This window comes from Xenopus laevis, chromosome 5L, assembly GCF_017654675.1.
Source record: "Xenopus laevis strain J_2021 chromosome 5L, Xenopus_laevis_v10.1, whole genome shotgun sequence".
Classification (NCBI taxonomy): Eukaryota; Metazoa; Chordata; class Amphibia; order Anura; family Pipidae; genus Xenopus; species Xenopus laevis.
The window spans coordinates 79,441,790-79,459,605 of record NC_054379.1 but is presented as its reverse complement, the minus strand read 5'-3'; positions in this window follow the sequence as shown (position 1 = coordinate 79,459,605).

Sequence of the window (17,816 nt, the reverse complement as noted above, 5' to 3'; positions counted from 1 at the left end):
TCTTGTCCTGGTAGAAACTTTGACGGTGACCTGAATGTCATGTGTTTGCAGCTACAGTTCATCATGTAGCTTGCAGTGTAGGAAGGCTGAATGGATGGACTTGTTATGAGAACACTGTATGCACAGGTAGGAAATTCAGCAAAATCTGTTGTCACAGGCAGACATGTTGAAAGCAAAACTGGCATGGTTAGTGAAAGGGTAGATGTGTGGTTGACACTTGCTTTCTTAAGGTGGCAATACACAGGGAGATCCACTTGTTTGCCAATGTAGCCAAACGAGCAGATCTCTTCCCGATATGCCCCCATTGAGGTGGGCGATATCGAGCTGAAGCTGCAATACGGGCAGTCGGATGACGGGAACACATCAACGAACAGATGCAGCCATAATATGATGGGATTTTTTACCCTGCACGATCGACATCTGGCTGACTTTCGGCCAGATATCTATCGGGAAGCCCGTTGGAGGGCCCCACACACGGGCCAATAAGTTGCCAACTCGGTCTGTCGGCAGCTTTTATCGGCCCGTTTATGGGGGCCTTAACGTAAGCATTTGGTAAGACAAGAATATATATTGCAGGATATGAGATTAGATGGTGGATATAGAGTATCTAGGCCTGTTCAGCTAAGTTCAAGTATGTTGTTGTGTCAGTACAGTAAAATGTTTAACAAATGTTCATCTTTTTTTTTTTTGATTTTCTCATTATTTTATTTCTCGGCTTTAAGTAGTCAAAAAGATTCCCAAAATATACAAGGCCACACAGAACTATTAAAGGGGTTGTTCACCTTTGAGAAAACTTTTAGAATGATGTAGAGAGTGATATTCTGAGACAATTTGCAATTGATTTTCATTTTTTATTATTTAACTCTTTTGAGTTATTTAGCTTTATATTCAGCAGCTCTTCAATTAGCATTTTCAGCAATCCGGTAGCTAGGGTCCAAATTACCCTAGCAACCATGCATTGATTTGAATAAGAGACAGGAATATGAATAGAAGAGGCCTGAATAGAAAGAAAATTAATAAAAAGTAGCAATAACAATACATTTGTAGCCTTACAGAGCATTTGCTTTTTAGAAGGGAGTCAGCGATGCCCATTTGAAAGCTGCAAAGAGTCAGAAGAAAAAGGCAAATAACTATAAAAAATAAATAATGAAAAACAGTTGAAAAGTTGCTTAGAATTGGCCATTCTATAACATACCAAAATGTCCTTAAAGATGAACCACCCCTTTAAAGGAATGCAGAGTCACTTCAGATTGGTTTCTGTCACCTGTGCTGTTGGGTTGTGTAATATGGAGGTTTATATTTGTTATATGACATAAGCAGTTGTTCTTGCTAAATACCCAAGTTAATTGCTATTAATTTACAACACATGACAAGTTTGTTCACTTGTTTGTAAAGATAAAATAGACACAAATGGCATGTTTTCAGTAAAAGAATCTCTCCCTTTTTTTGAATTAAAACTTTTGCTAACCACCTGTCTCATGTTTCTAACACAACATTACTCCATCACATCCCCTGAGGGAAAAGCTAACTTTTATCTCATTAGCTCTTCATTCAAAATTTTCAGTGTCAGGCCTAACATGTCTCCATCTCAGATATCAGATGAAGGGAAGTCAATTTTCAAATTCTGTGTAATGTAACCCCAGAAGTGTTTCTAGAATGATGCATCACTGACCAAATTCTCATAAAAACATTTCCTCTCCAGGAGTCATTGGAAAAGGCTATGTAATAATTCCCCCCGACTTTACAGAAGTAAATCAACATTAAATAGGAGTGGGGTTTTGGAGAATGGTCTATTGCAGAGTTTGACTGAGGACTGAGGTCCTGTATTTATGACAAGGTATGGGATCTATAATCTGGAATTCTTTGGGGCCTTGGGCTTTACTAATTTGTCTTCCTTAAGTAGACCTTAAGTCTACTATAAATAAATGAAACATTAAATAAAGTATGGCAGCTTAGTTACCATCAAGTAGAAGGTACTGTTTATTACAGAGAAAAAGGAAATAATTTTTTTGAAAAAAATGTGAATTATTTGCTTAAATGGACTCTATGGGAGATGGCCTTTCCATAATTCAGGGTTTCTGCATAAGGGATCCCATACCTGTAACATATACGTAACATGTATTTGAAATCTCTCATTCTCATGAGCCATCAATTCAACCAAAATCACAAAAAACACACTACTCAACACTACCTAAAGTGAAGCCATACACTTAGGGGTTTATTTATTAAACCTCGAATTGCTCCAATAATTTCATGGCAAAAACAAACATTTTTTTGTGGGGGGAAAAACCCCCGAATTTTTCAAGACTTATTATACCCCGATGCTGCAAAAATTTGAAGTTATTGTGGTCTGTGCTGGTTAAGACCGAAAATCCATCTATTTCTGGGTTTTTGGGCAAAAACTGTAAAAATCAGAGCAAAAAAATCAGGCAAAAAAAATTTGTGTGATTTGGGTTTTCACTGTTACAATGAAAATGTACTATATACAGGCAACTGCCTGATGTGGCCAAGCTACTTCTATTTAGGGAAAAGAGAGGTATTGTTTTGTGTATATTTTGTGTTTATGTTCTTTTAGTAACAGCATGTGATTGAGTTTATTTTTTCTAGGTAATCACCAAATACAATCCTGTGGGGTCTACCAGTAGTTTAGGCACTTTGTTGTATGTCTGCACTCAGCCCTCTAAAAGACCCCAAAAACAAACTTTAAAAAAAACTGAAGATTTGTATATACATTTCACAGAGAGTAACTGCCTCATCAAACCTCTTTAATTGAATTGCATATGTAAGCACCTAAAATATGGGAACACAGTAATGTGTATTTCCAAAGTCTACTTTTCATTTAAAAGTAAATAAAATTACTGGTCACTAATGTTACACAGTTTCATTATTTGTATTTTTTTAAATATAGTTAACTGTAATGTGTTAATATGATCTTTCATGCTATATTCTGCACACAGAAGGGCTTATTTGCAATGGCCTTGGAGGCAAGTACTAGAGCACTAAGGGGTGCAAAGTGTTATATATATATATCCAGGGCATATATCCTGTGTGATGTGCTTGCAGTTTTCACCCCTCAGTGCTCTTGCCTCCAAAGACATTGTAAATTAGCCCTACTGTGTGCTGAATATAGAATGACATTATGGGGCAAATTGCCTAACCGCTGAAAATTCGTTTTGTAGCCATCGCAACACTTCGCCAGGCGTAAATTGGCTAGGACAACGCTAATTCACTAAAGTGCGAAGTTGCATCCAGGGCGCCAAAGGCTGGCGAATTTTCGCTAGCGTTACTTCGGCAACCAAAGCAAAGATGCACCGGCCTAATTTGCCTAATTTGCATACGGCGGAAAATAATAAAGTTACATGGACGTATATGTTGCAGCAAATAATATTCCATTACACAAGTCCAAGGAACCTTAATAAATAAAATAGAGTTGTTATAATGCCCTACACATGAGCCCACTATATAGTTTATGTTCCATATGTTAGAAAATGGAGGGGGGAACCTGGTTACCCAAAAAAAAATTTACGGACCTTTGCAGGCTATCACTAAATTTTGCGCAAAAAATTGAGGAAGTCCTATGCACTCTATTGCACTTTGCCTGGTCTGAGCTGGCGAAGGCAAGTCTGGCAACCAAGGTAACGTTCAGTAAAATCCACATCTTAGTGAATTAGCAGAGTTACGTCCATTTACCAGAGTGAAAATTTGCCTGGCATTGGAGAGTGAAGCAACAATATCGTCTATCTCCTTAGCGAAGTGACTCCTGCATGAACCCAAAAAAAAGAGCAAAAATCCAAATTGTACAATTTTTTCCCCAAATCACACAATTTCTTTGGGCTTTTCCCCGAAAGACAAAATTTTTGGGATTTTTACCCAAAAAGTCTGAAATAGTCAGATTTTCAGGCTAATTCCGGCACAGACCACAGAAAATTACAAATAGGATAGGGACCTCTCTCACTGACTTAAACAACCTTGTTAGGTCTGAGATGCCGGATTTTCCCATCCTCTGGGTATACTAAATCTTGAAAAAAAAATTTTCCACTCTAAATTCAGATTTTATCGTTTTTGCATTTTTGGCATTCCGACTAATAAACAACCCCCTAAATCTGAAAACTGCATATGTAGCAGCTGTGAATCCCTTCAAAAAGTTTGCAGAATTCACAATAATTCACAGTTCATAAAAACCATTCAGTTTGATCATAATATCTGGCTAGACTGCAGGTGTAATCTGCGTGCTCTTTAGATATCAGAGTGGAAATCTGAGCTGCTCTGAAAGCCATGTCCAGGGTTAAAAGTAAAATATGATGCTATCCATTGGGCAGCAAACAAATCATTATATTTAATCAAGGATATATTATACATGTAACCTTGGAGATCTTGTTGGTGACGCACATGCAATGTTGCCTTTTCCACCCTCCCCTGTAAGATTCACTCTTTAGTTACATCAGAATATCTCCCTGCCAAATGAAACGCATCAGAAACTTGTTTTCATAAACATTGCCTCTATTACTTGCAGCTGCTTGGCCTAAAACACAAGATTCACAAACAGCCTCCTTTGTTATTTAATTATGAAATGATATATTGGCAGAATATATGAATGATAATTGTTTTAACGGCAGAAGGTGTGACAATGACTAGTAGTGTTGGAAAAGTCAAATCCTATTGATCTAAGTTAATGTGATAATGTTTTTAATAGCCATTGTAAACTAAGGGTTATATTTACAGAGGTGACGCAAAAACAGCAGTTAAATTCAATTTTTTAGTTTTATACCACCATTCACTGTGTAAAAAAAAAAAAGGTTTGTAGCACTGGCCTAGCAGAACGTTTCAAAACTGGTCTTGTCAACACAGTTCCCCCCCCCTCCCCTTTGACCATTGTGCTAAAAAAAACAACTGCAGCATTAAAAATATGCAACTAATACTACACAAATTGTTATTTCTTTTTTTGGCTTAAAATGAATTCTGCATGTTTATAAATATGCTCATAAATTGTTTTAGTACAACATAATACAGTATAGTAACATCTTGATTTCAGTAACACCAAGAGAATGCTACAATTAGTTGCAATCAGATCGCTTCAGAGATTTTGCATTTGGAACAAGTAATTGTGATGAAATGGATTTAATTACAGTTCTCAGTGAGTGCAACTGTGCAAGATGTGAACCAACAGTCATAGGTTTGATTAGCCCACATTTATCAATAGTTATGGCAGCAATATTATCCAGGCATCCTGGGACATTTTATTACTATACACTATGGAATTATCAATTAGCAATTATCTCCTATAAGTGCCAAAATCTGTCTGGTTTAAAGGTATCACTAGACCACTAAACGCATCTATCACTTCAAAAATATAATTTTTTATCCTGCTGATAAAAACAGTTCCTTAATTAACTTTTTGTGTGACAGATATTGTATTGCTATTTATAATTGCATTTTATTATATTTATTGTACATTTTGAATAATTTGCCATTTTATACTACCTCTGCTTATCCCTTAAATATATATACGATATCTAGCTATATTTGTCTATCATATATATATATATATATATATATATATATATATATATATATATATATATATATATATATATATATATATATATATGTATATAGAGATAGATAGATCTCTCCAATATTATTCAAGGGCATGTTTAGCAAGTAGGTTGCTGTGCTTTAGTGCAAAATTGCATTTTCTCCAGACGTTATCCCTGTTTTACTGGCTGGATTTAAAGGGGTTGTTTACCTTTCAGTTAAGCTCTAGAGGGCTATTTATAAAACCTACATTTTTTCTGGTCTCACTTTTAAAGGGGAAAACTTGACTATTTGAAAAATAGTCATGTAGAAGTCAATGGCAGATGTCCCTTTTACACTTTGTAGATGTTGCGATCTGCACTGGTTTTTGTACGATAAAATTCTAAAAAATTTGTATGATTCAAATTGTCACACAATCTTGTAAAGACTTTTCCAGTACCGACTTTTTCTAGCTTAGTTTTTGCAAAATGAGTTAAATTCATGGATGGTAGTTAGGTCAATTTGTTTTAATAAAAATATCAGATACATTCCAGTTATAGTAATAGAGAGTAATATTGTGAGACAATTTGCAATCGGTTTTAATTTTTTATTATTTGTGGGTTTTGCTTTTTTATTCTGCAGCTCTCCAATAATTTCAGCAATCTGGTTGCTAGGGTTCAAATTACCACAGCAACCATGCACTGATTTGAATAAGAGACTGGAATATGAATAGGAGAGGGCCTGAATAAAATGATGAGTAATAATACATTTGTATTCTTGCAAAATATTTGTTTTAAATGGGGTGACCCCCCATTTCAATGCTGGAAAGAGTCATAAGAAAAAGGCAAATAATGAACAAAACTATTAAAAAACTATTATAAAACAAAAAAAAATTAAAACTAATAGAAAATCTGCTTAGAATTGGTCATTCTATAACTCTATTCTATAGCTAAAAATTAACTTTAAGTTTCTGCAGTGTTAAACAGTTCTCTATCATCAGTCATGCTAATATTCCCTTCAGCATGATTCCTGCACAGTGTAATACTGGCAATCAGTAATTGCATGGTATACTCAATATGATATGTACCATTGGAGAATTCCCTTGTATATTTAATTAAGCTTGGGAAACTTATATGAAAAGCTAGGAAGAGCAAATGAGTCAGGAGGTAAGAGGTTGGTGATGTTCAGAGGACAATGGAGTCACAATGGACAATGGAGTTGTTTATCAGCCTGAAATTGCACTGAAATATACTGAATTCTTAATGAGTCAAATAGAGAAATATAAATGGTAAATAAATGGTATTGTGCGCCTTTAAAGTTTCCTAGGCTAGGATTAAACCAGTCAATATATAAAATTATGGTTAGGGGTTTATATGAGCCTAAAGTCTTAGATTATAAAATAGAAGGCCTTTTAAAAGAGCAAATATTTACACAACTTCTGCTAAAACATAGCATTCCACTACAAAATGAGATATAGGCAGTCTTTGGTTGGGAAACATTATATTAAGACACGTAGAACATAAAGGTTGCCTATTCCGGTCCTATTCTTTGCTATGGATGGAAAATGTATATGGGTTATCTTTCAGCAAATATAAGTTATATATAACAGCAGACAAAGTTCTGTATGTGAAATATGAATGACCTTGGGGAATGGTTGCTTTCATCCTGGATAAGGGTTATAATTATGTTATATTTAAGTGCATTTCTGACTGCTGAGAGTCTCAGAACATTAGGTGGAACCTCTGCACAGGTCAAGTTTCCTCTTTGGAAATATATCATTTAAATCAATTCATTTGCAATCATTCACATTAAGTCTGCAAGTTGTAAAACACAGTAAGCCTGATGCAGACATATATGAAACTATGCTAAAATTTAAAAAAAAAATAGAGAATGCTGGTTAGAGAAAATAGGCCTTTTCACCTTTACCCCTCCTGAAGTTCACATAGCATACATAGCCAGCAACTGAAGACCATATAAAGATGTTATAACTGACTTATAAGAGTTTGAGAGAATGGGGGATACAAAATAATACCCATTAGTACCACTTCTTGGTAGCCTTGAGAAATTAAATCTTCCTGATTGCCTTCCTAAGGCAAATAGCACACAATACACTACAGTTATTAATGATCAGGGCTGCATTTTTTAAGGGTGAATGCCTTTAAAGGAGACACTTACAGTACTTTGCATGCACTGATCAGTATGAAGAGGGGGCAGTTAAAGGTCCAGTGCATAGGGCAGCACTGGATGCAAATACAGAGCTGATAATGATTGCAATACTCACATATTCCAATGGATTATATAGCTTTAGTCTAAAAAAATAACAATGATCGAAATAATTGAGTCTACTGTTCTCTTGGATTGTTCTTACTAACCAGCTGAAATATGGCAGTCACACAGAGTAGCAGCAAGATCTGATTTCTTGTACACTAGCATGACTTGTCATTTATAATGATAGGCATCTTGATGGTTTTGCAAAGACATTGCTGTGAAATCACATCATTGTCTTTGCAATTTAACCTTTTTCTATGTTTTATTTCTAAGCAATGTACACCAGTAAGTTTCAGTTGTATCCATTTGTTATTTTGAGCAAATTTAAAATTGTTTAATATTCTTAAAGAATTAGAATCATGAACATTGATGGGGTAGATGCAGTAAATCTTTTCAGGTCTCAAAGTGAAAAACATTCACCAGTTTAAGGAAGGGGTCCAGGTGCACCGCCCTGAAGCTTCAGCTGAGCCTATGATTAAGTATTCTGTTGATACGAAACGCGTTAGGCTGTGTCCTAGTGCTCTTCAATAAATAAATACTTTTTAATTGAATAGTCTGCCTGGAAGATTGGTTCCTAGAAGTGCCTGCTCAATTTTAATATTCTTAAAGATTAAAACATTATAAACAAAATCAAAATAAGTCTTATTGATATTCAAGGTTTATGATTATAAATTGTTACAGAGTGAAAGCCAGATTTATAAAAAATGTATACAATTAGAATGATAAAAAAAATGATTTAACATAGAAATATGTTTATAATACAGATAACTGCAATTTACTATCGTAGAATAAATGAAATACCTGGAATCCCATTTAATGGCCTATTTAATATATCCTTTTTCACAAGATCAGCTTCTCCCTTTACTGTTTATTGAATTAAAACTTGGCAATGCAGTCAGGAAGGGAAGGGCAGCAGATGCGGAGAAAAGCAGGGGCAGGGAAATATAGAATTTGATTGGATTTGCTTCAAGTAATGGTTTCTGCCTAAAATATTCACCATTATGGATTCCAGTTATGTATTTATGTATAACATTTCAGTTATAGGATCCCAGGGGGAAAGGTATGTACTGAGAGGACGAACAAGAAAGGTTATATAGTGCAGTAATAAATACAGTGCCTTGAAAAAGTTCTCTCATTTTACTGAATTTTTAAATCCCACTTTGACATTTTTTTCTTTGAGACATATTTGTTTCAAAGAACTCAAATACAAATTTAGATTTTTATAATATGACATTTAAAAAAACAAACACATTAGGGCACATTTATTATTCAGGACTCAGTGTGCAAAGTGCAAAAAACAAAAAAGGCAGAAATCATCATTTTTTGTACTTTGCACACTGCATCCTGCATTGTGTAACTTGCCACAGCCCTTGTGCAATGAAAAGGAGAGCATGTTGCATGTTGCTGAATAAAAAGCTATATGCCTCAGACATCACAAATAAAAAATGAAAACCAAAATCAAACTGTCTTAGAATATCGATCTCTACATCATACCAAGGGGCACATTTACTAAAACTGAATTAAACTCATATTTTTTATGAAAACAAATACAACCAAACTCCTTTTTTGATTTTACCTTAGCAATAATTTTTTTGTGAAAAAAACCAGAGTGACAAAACGTCACAAAAGAATCGAGTGTCAATTCGAATCATGCGATTGACTCTCCAAAAACTTGATTATATTGAGTTTTGGTTGTGAAAACTCAACTTTTTCAGATTATCGACCAAAAACCCAGCGCAGATGTTATGAAACAACTTCATTTCCCATGGCCTCAACAGGTTTGAGATGGAGTATTTTCAGATTTGGAGTTTTAGCAGTTTTGGGGGGTATGATAAATCTCTTAAAAAACTTCAAGTTTTCACCCTAAAAACCTTGACCAGAAAAGGTCAAGGTTTAATAAATGGGCCCCATAAAGTTAATTTTAAGGTGAACAACCCCTTTAAGCTTCTCCAGTGTTACTTTTCCTCCTGTCTGGACTGATTGTGCTTCTGCAAGAAGAACTTTCTCCTAATAATCAGTTTTTTTTAGCAGATTACAACAGGTTTGTTTGAAGTATTTTTACCCATCTCTGCAGACACTGGTGAACTATATCAAGAGCTCTATATAACACTGACCTGTGATGAAGGGTGGCACAAACCATAAAAAGAACCACATGAAAGCACATCTGGAGTTTGTTAAAAAAAAACATGAGGGACACAGTTGTAATGAGGAAAATATGCTTTGTGGTCAGATGAGACCAAGATTTTTTGTCCAAAATTCTAAGCAATCTGTGTGGTGCACATCTACCACTACCCATACCTCAAAATACACCTTATCAACAGTGAGTTAGGGTGGTGGAAGTAACATACTACCTAAAAAGGAGGGACATTTTCAAAATAACGTGCCTGCTAAAAACTAAATTCTAAGAGATATTCTCCCAAAAACAAGGCTAATAACACTGAAGCGGCTCAAGAACAAAAAGGTGTCCTGCAATGACCCATCTTAACCCCTGATGGGTGAATGAGACTGTACAAAAAACAGGTGGAAGCCAACATAGGTGAATGCCTGGTTTCCCAAGTTTTGGAGTAAACTTTCCCTAGGAATACAACTCTTACTGCTTTGGTAATACTGGATTCATGTGAGTGAATGCATGACGAAATACCCTTTTTGTATCATCAATACAGGTATGGGATCCTTTATCTGGAAAGTTGTTATCCATATTATCTAAATAATTCAAAATTTTCTCTGTAATAATAAAAAAGTACCTATTCCTTGATCCAAAATAAAATATAATTAATCCTTATTGGAGGCAAAAAAGTATTGGGTTTATTTAATGTTTAACTGATTTTTTAATAGAATAGAAAGATCCCTTATCCAGAAAACCCCAGGTCCCAAGCATTCTGCATAACAGGTCCCATACCTGTACTATGAGTTTGTGCCAGCATGATTTTATGCACAAAATATTTTGTTTTTGTACTTGGATGAAAAAATGCTGGTAAATAGAACATTTTTAAATCAAACCAATGTTGTTAGTGGAGTACCATAGGGTTATGTCCTTTGTCTTTTAGTTTTTAACTTGTATATTAATAACCTTGAAGTTGGTATTGTATGTAATGATTTTATTTTTGCTGATGATAGTAAATCAGCAAAACTTTAAATTTCATGCAGGATGAAAGGATGCTTGAAATAAGAGATGATTGGAATTATTGTCTTCCTGGCTCAAGTCATTTCATTAAAAGCTGGTAATACCATTCAAACAAAAATGCAGGGAAAATGATGTGCCACATCTTACATGTAATTTACCTAAATGGACCTTGTGTCAATATTGGTGCATTGCTGTGGAATTTTGAGGCAAACTCTGCACTGTGTATAAAAAACCTGATATTTTGCATCCAAATGTTGAACTTTTGCATGAATAAATAAGACTCTATCTGTTTAACCAAGCCCACTTTGTTGTCTAATACTATACATGAGGAATGTATGGGGTACCGTTTGTCCCAAATACATTCTGTATACAAAACTATCCCTAATACACAGAATGAATGTCTCTCATGTTATATAAGTATTTGTGACCATACACAGAGAAAAAAAATATACAAAAGACTTATTTCTAATAAAGAATGAAAACAAAATCTGGTTAGTGCACAGAAGGATGTCATTATATCACAAACTCCATTCTGTACAGTTTAACAAGCAATCTGTTGCACAAATGTATAACCTCCATGTAACGGACGCACTTATGTGCAAAGTTACTTACAGAATGAATTATGTAAAAACAAAGTTGGACATAATATATAATAGTGTAACTAACTAATGCTTGTCAAGCTAGACAAAATAGATATCTGTGACAGAAAGCAAGATTTTATAGTACAGAATTCATTCTTTCCACAAAATGACAGTTTTGTTTCACAAAACAGATAAAATAACCATTCTGTGAAGCAACACTGTCAGTCACATTCCTGAACCAATAGGAACACAGCTTATTGCCATATACAAACAAGATGAGAAGTGGCCAGCTCTCCTCCACATGGCTAAGCCAAAGTATCTGGCCTGCTATAGAGGGCGCCCTCTAATGTCCCCTGTGCTGCATAGTAATAAACATGAACAAACCTTTCCTAAAAGAGCTGCTGTTAAACACTACAGGTTTATAAATGGAAGTTTTTACAAATGGCTGAGAAATATAATGCTGCACTTATAATGATTGTAGAGAAAGAAAAGTATGCAAAAATTATATAAATATGATCATTTTAGGCGATATGGCTATTCTTATTGTAGTAACCTGCTTGTGTGGCCATTTTGGTTAAGGGCATTCCTGCTGTTTTGCCATTATCTTATGACTCACTCCTGTTCCTCTTCCTGTCTAAGCTGAGAGCAATAATGGGACAGGCCACACCCACCTGCGATGTTGTATTAAATGTACCAGAAGTTACTGTGCTTGTCTAGCTGCTTTGCCTGACTATCAGCGTCAGTTATAAGTTTTGTATATGATAGTTAGACTCCAATGTCTCCTCCTAGCTGTAATCTTGCACCAATTAGCTTGTAGTAGTCTCTTAATAATGTGCTTAACTATAGTTCAACTACTACATAATAGCTTTAGCCAGAGATTTGGGACTAGGGTTGCCACCCGGCCACTATTTTACCGGCCTAGCCGGTAAAATACCTGCCAAGGCCGGGGCCGGTATTACAAATTTACCGGCAATGTAGCAATACGATTAAAAGGAGCCCTCGGCCTGCCCCCAATCCCCTGGAACTTACCTTTTCTTTTACTTCTTCTAGCTTTTGTGGCGTCCGTGGCGTGGCCCCACTCACTTTGACATCACGGTCCGCCCCTTTTGCCGTCACGGCCCGTCCCTTTGTGTCCCCGCCGCCCAGCAGCCGGTAAAACATTTTAAAAAAGGTGGCAACCCTACTTGGGACTGATCATGTGCACACACATGTGTTTAGTATGATGTGTAGGTTATATGAGCAGCCACTCCTGAGTACTGCGTGTAAACAAAAGGCTTCAGGACTTCAACTTCACCTCCTTTCATGAATTCGGGTCTTTTCGCCGCTTCGGGACTTCAGCTTCGTCTTTTCGGCACTTCCACATTCTGTAATATGCGAAATGGCCGCATGGCTCAGGCGCTCGTAAAGGGGACCCAGCTCTTTGAAAAATGCAGCACTTCTGGGCCCCCCTTCAGGCCCGGAACACTTGTCCCCCCTGCTGGCGGCCCTGGACATGCATGTGACATGGGCTCAGTTGTGCTCTCTGCTCTAGTGTTGTGCCCACCTCGACCCACTCTGATGTGAAAGGGTTAAGCACTGGGCAGGTAAGAGGACGGCATCATTAGAGTCTTTTGTTATAAAAAAATATAAAGCACTGTGCAGCTTGTTGCTTCTATATAAATAGATTATGATCCCCTAAAATTGCCCCTGCCTAAATGACCCCCTTTTGTTTACACACAGTACTCAGGACTCGGGAGTGGGTGCTCATATAACCTACACATCATACTATAGAGAATGCGACTGTGCACATGATCAGTCCCAAGTCTCTGGCTAAAGCTATTATGTAGTAGTTGAACTATAGCTAAGCACATTATTAAGAGACTACTACAAGCTAATTGTTGCAAGATTACAGCTAGGAGGAGACATTGGAGTCTAACTATCATATACAAAACTTATAACTGACTCTGATAGTCAGGCAAAGCAGCCAGACAAGCACAGTAACTTCTGGTACATTTAATACAACATCGCAGGTGGGTGTGGCCTGTCCCATTATTGCTCTCAGCTTAGACAGGAAAAGGAACAGGAGTGAGTCATAAGATAATGGCAAAACAGCAGGAATGCCCTTAACCAAAATGGCCACACAAGCAGGTTACTACAATAAGAATAGCCATATCACCTAAAATGATCATATTTATATAAGTTTTGCATACTTTTCTTTCTCTACAATCATTATAAGTGCAGCATTATATTTCTCAGCCATTTGTAAAAACTTCCATTTATGAACCTGTAGTGTTTAACAGTTGTTCTTTTAGGTAATGTTTTTTCATGTTTATTACTATGCAGCACAGGGGACATTAGAGGGCGCCCTCTATAGCAGGCCAGATACTTTGCCTTAGCCATGTGGAGCAGAGCTGGCCACTTCTCATCTTGTTTGTATATGGCAATAAGCTTTGTTCTTATTGGTTCAGGAATGTGACTGACAGTGTTTCTTCACAGAATGGTTATTTTAACTGTTTTGTGAAAAAAAACTGTCATTTTGTGGAAAGAATGAATTCTGTACTATAAAATCTTGCTTTCTGTCACAGATATCTATTTTGTCAGTCAAATCTAGCTTGACAAGCACTATTTAGTTACACTATTATATATTATGTCCAACTTTGTTTTTACATAATTCATTCTGTAAGTAACTTTGCACATAAGTGTGTCCATTACATGGAGGTTATACATTTGTGCGACATATTGCTTGTCAAACTGTACAGAATGGAGTTTGTGATATAATGACATCCTTTTGTGCACTAACCAGATTTTGTTTTCATTCTTTAATAGAAATAAGTCTTTTGTATATTTTTTTCTCTGTGTATGGTCACAAATACTTATATAACATGAGAGACATTCATTCTGTGTATTAGGGATAGTTTTGTATACAGAATGTATTTGGGACAAACGGCACCCCATAGGAATGCATTTCATACAACACAGTGAAAGTGATAGCTGCTTTCTAGATTTCTCCATTTCTAGGTATTAACAAATTTATGAATGTTTAGTGAGACACTATAGGTTGAATTCAATGTTACTTACACCTCTTGAAAACCTTCACTCTGTATCTGTCATTCAGACAATAAGTTTGTTTCACTGCAAATTATCCATAAAGCATAGTTTATACAAGCTACGGTTACTTGATTGACTATGGTATGAACATTATGGGGCAGATTTATCAAAGGTCGAGGTGAATTTTCAAATTGAAAAAATTCAAAGTTTGAGCTATTTTTGTTTACTTCGACTAGGGAATAGTCCTAATTCGATTTGAATTTGCAAAAAATTTGAAAATTCCAATATCGAAATGTATCATTTACTGTCTCTTTAAAAATTTTACTTCGACCATTTGCCATCTAAAACCTGCCGAATTGCTGTTTTAGCCTATGGGGGACCTCCAAGAAACTATTTTGAGTCAATTGGTGGACTCAAAAATCAAAGGTTTTGATCGAATCGAATGCGCTATTCCTTCAATTCGAACAATTTGTATTCAGCCAATAGATCGGTTAATTTCGGTTGGTCTTTTTGAATTCGGATTTTGAAGTTTTTTCTGCCCCTACATCTTCATAAGAGAAGAGGATGTATCTAAGCCATAGATCCAGATTTTTAACTATTAGAATTAATTGGAGCTGGACACTAGCTGAGAGAGAGGCAATTTAGAATTTTGAAGGTTATTTTGTTTTAAAGGAATTGTTCAGTGTACAAATAAAAACTGGGTAAATAGATAGGCTGTGCAAAATAAAAAATGTTTCTAATGTAGTTAGTTAGCCAAAAATGTAATGTATAAAGGCTGGAGTGATTTGATGTATAACATGTCAGTCTGAACACTACTTCCTGCTTTTCAGCTCTCTTGGTTTACACTGACTGGTTACCCTGGCTACCAGGCAGTAACCAATCAGAGACTTGAGGGGGGCATGTGGGTCATATCTGTTGCTTTTGAATCTGAGCTGAATGCTGAGGATCAATTACAAACTCACTGAACAGAAATGTACCATGTGGTCCCCCTTCAAGTCGCTGACTAACTCAGAGTTATAGAGCTGAAAAGTAGGAAGTTGGATTCTGGCTGTTCTATTAGACACCCAGTCACTCCAGGCTTTATACATTACATTTTTGGCTAACCAACTATATTAGAAACATTTTTTATTTTGCACAGCCTATCTATTTACACAGTTTTTATTTTCACATTGAACTATTCCTTTAATATATTTCCATGAAGGTCCGGGTCTCTCTGGGAACAGATTGGCAAAGCTGTAAAAAAATTCTTAAAATGATCCAGGTAGGAGAATGTCACTTCTGCTAAATATAATTTTTTTTTTTAACCCGCACAGGGCACAGACTTATCCCCTGCTCAACTGCAGGTGGTAAAGACAGGGATAACCTGCTCCCACCGACACCTTGCACTGGATAATGGTGGCAATGGTGGCGTGGATTTATACTGTATCAGGGTCCCCAACCTTTTTTACCCATGAGCAACATTCAGATTTAAAAGGAGTTGGGGAGCAACACAATGCAAAGGTCAGGAGACACTGATGGAAATGCTAACATGCATGGAGGTGCCAGTCTTTGAATACTATGACCAGAGGTAAATAGTTAGAGACCAACATTTGAGGTTTACCTTGATGTGGTGTGCTTGCTTACCAATTTTATGATCATAACTTTGTAACTAAAACCCCCACTTGCATAGAAACTAGATTACTTATGAGACAGGGGACCAGGTAATGTGCATTGATCAACCCCCCCCCCCCTCTTTTTGTATGTCTGTAGTTAATTTGGCCAGATCAGTAGCACTTCCATTGTATTTAAATATATTTTTACTTACCCTTAGAGTGCTCCCACACCCCCCCCTCTTTTGCACTAGTTTAAAAGCAAAAATCTTATTGGTTATTATAGGTTACTGTTTCTGGGCAAACTTAGTGCCTTTTATTATAATGGGGGTATATGTACATATATATCATTGCACTAGAGCATTGTATTTAAAGCCTTTTGAAGAATGCAACATAAAACTCTGCAGGTAACAGTTCAAAGACAAAAAGAAAATGAGATGGAAAAAGCAGTACAGAAGAAACTGTTGCAGCAATGTAGAGGTTGTATTCCCATCGATACAGAACTGAAATAGTTAGAGAGAAAAATATGCACTACCATTAAGCCAGTGGCTCTTTTGCACACCTGCAAACATAAATGAAATGACATAAAGGAAATTCACAGACAGTTCCACTCCTATACTGTCTTAGTGGGTGGAAAGAATAAAACTAATTCATTTTCATTGAAGCCACATGTCTAGAGGAATCTGATTGAACTCTTTGCCCAGAGAGGTTTACATTTCTAATATCTTCAATGTTGCTCCAGTTAGGCTGCTGTAAGTCGCAAAATATCAATATCGAATATCAGGAGGTGGTAACTTAAACAAAAGCACATTTTTTAAACAATACCTTGATGGCATTTGTTGTAAATCATTAGCTGATCGCTCATGAGTTTGGAATGCGATTATGTGCATCCTGGTCACATATGTAATCACAGGAGAAATTAGAAAAGGTCTGCGAATAAGCTTGAAGCTCAAAAGCAGGTGAAATGTTACGAAATTCAACCTGTTTGACCCGAGGCACATTCCAGGCCAGATTCTGCATTATATCTTGCTGTATTACATCAAACGCTTGTTTAAAGAATCTGTTATCATGCCCTGTGTGAGAATACCCACTGGTATACTACATGAAGCTTCATTATTGTAGATGGTCGTTTGTACAGAAGACAAAACCTAATAGATGCAGTTGGGACAAAAAGGGTATAACATAATATTTATGAGCCCTCAACATAATTCTCTTGAGTTCCCCTCTCACTACCACTTTACCCTTTCCACTTTCTCTCACTCCTCTTTCCCATGTCCCCCCTTCTCTCTTTATACCATTTTTCATCTTATCCACTCATCCTTCCCTTTTTTGTTGCTTCTGCTCTCTACAGCTCATTCTTCTGGTTTTCCTTTCTTTATATCTCTTCTTATTCTATAATCACCCTCTCTCCACCTCTTCCTATTCTGTTCAAATCTTTCACCCCCCCCCCTTCATTCTCTTATGTCCTACCATACAGCAGTGGCACAACTACCCTAGAGACACCAAGACCTGCTGCATGGAAATATATTTATGCATTTATTTATTATTTAACACCTTGCTTAGAGAGACATGCTTGCCTGTCGGAGTAGGGCAGACAAGCTATGTGCCATATATTTGCTGTCATTTGTAGAGCTCTTCTTATGTAGTATACTCTATCCTTTTTTACAACTATGCATTCTTTATGGGTTCATTGAGTATTACGATTAAAGTGTG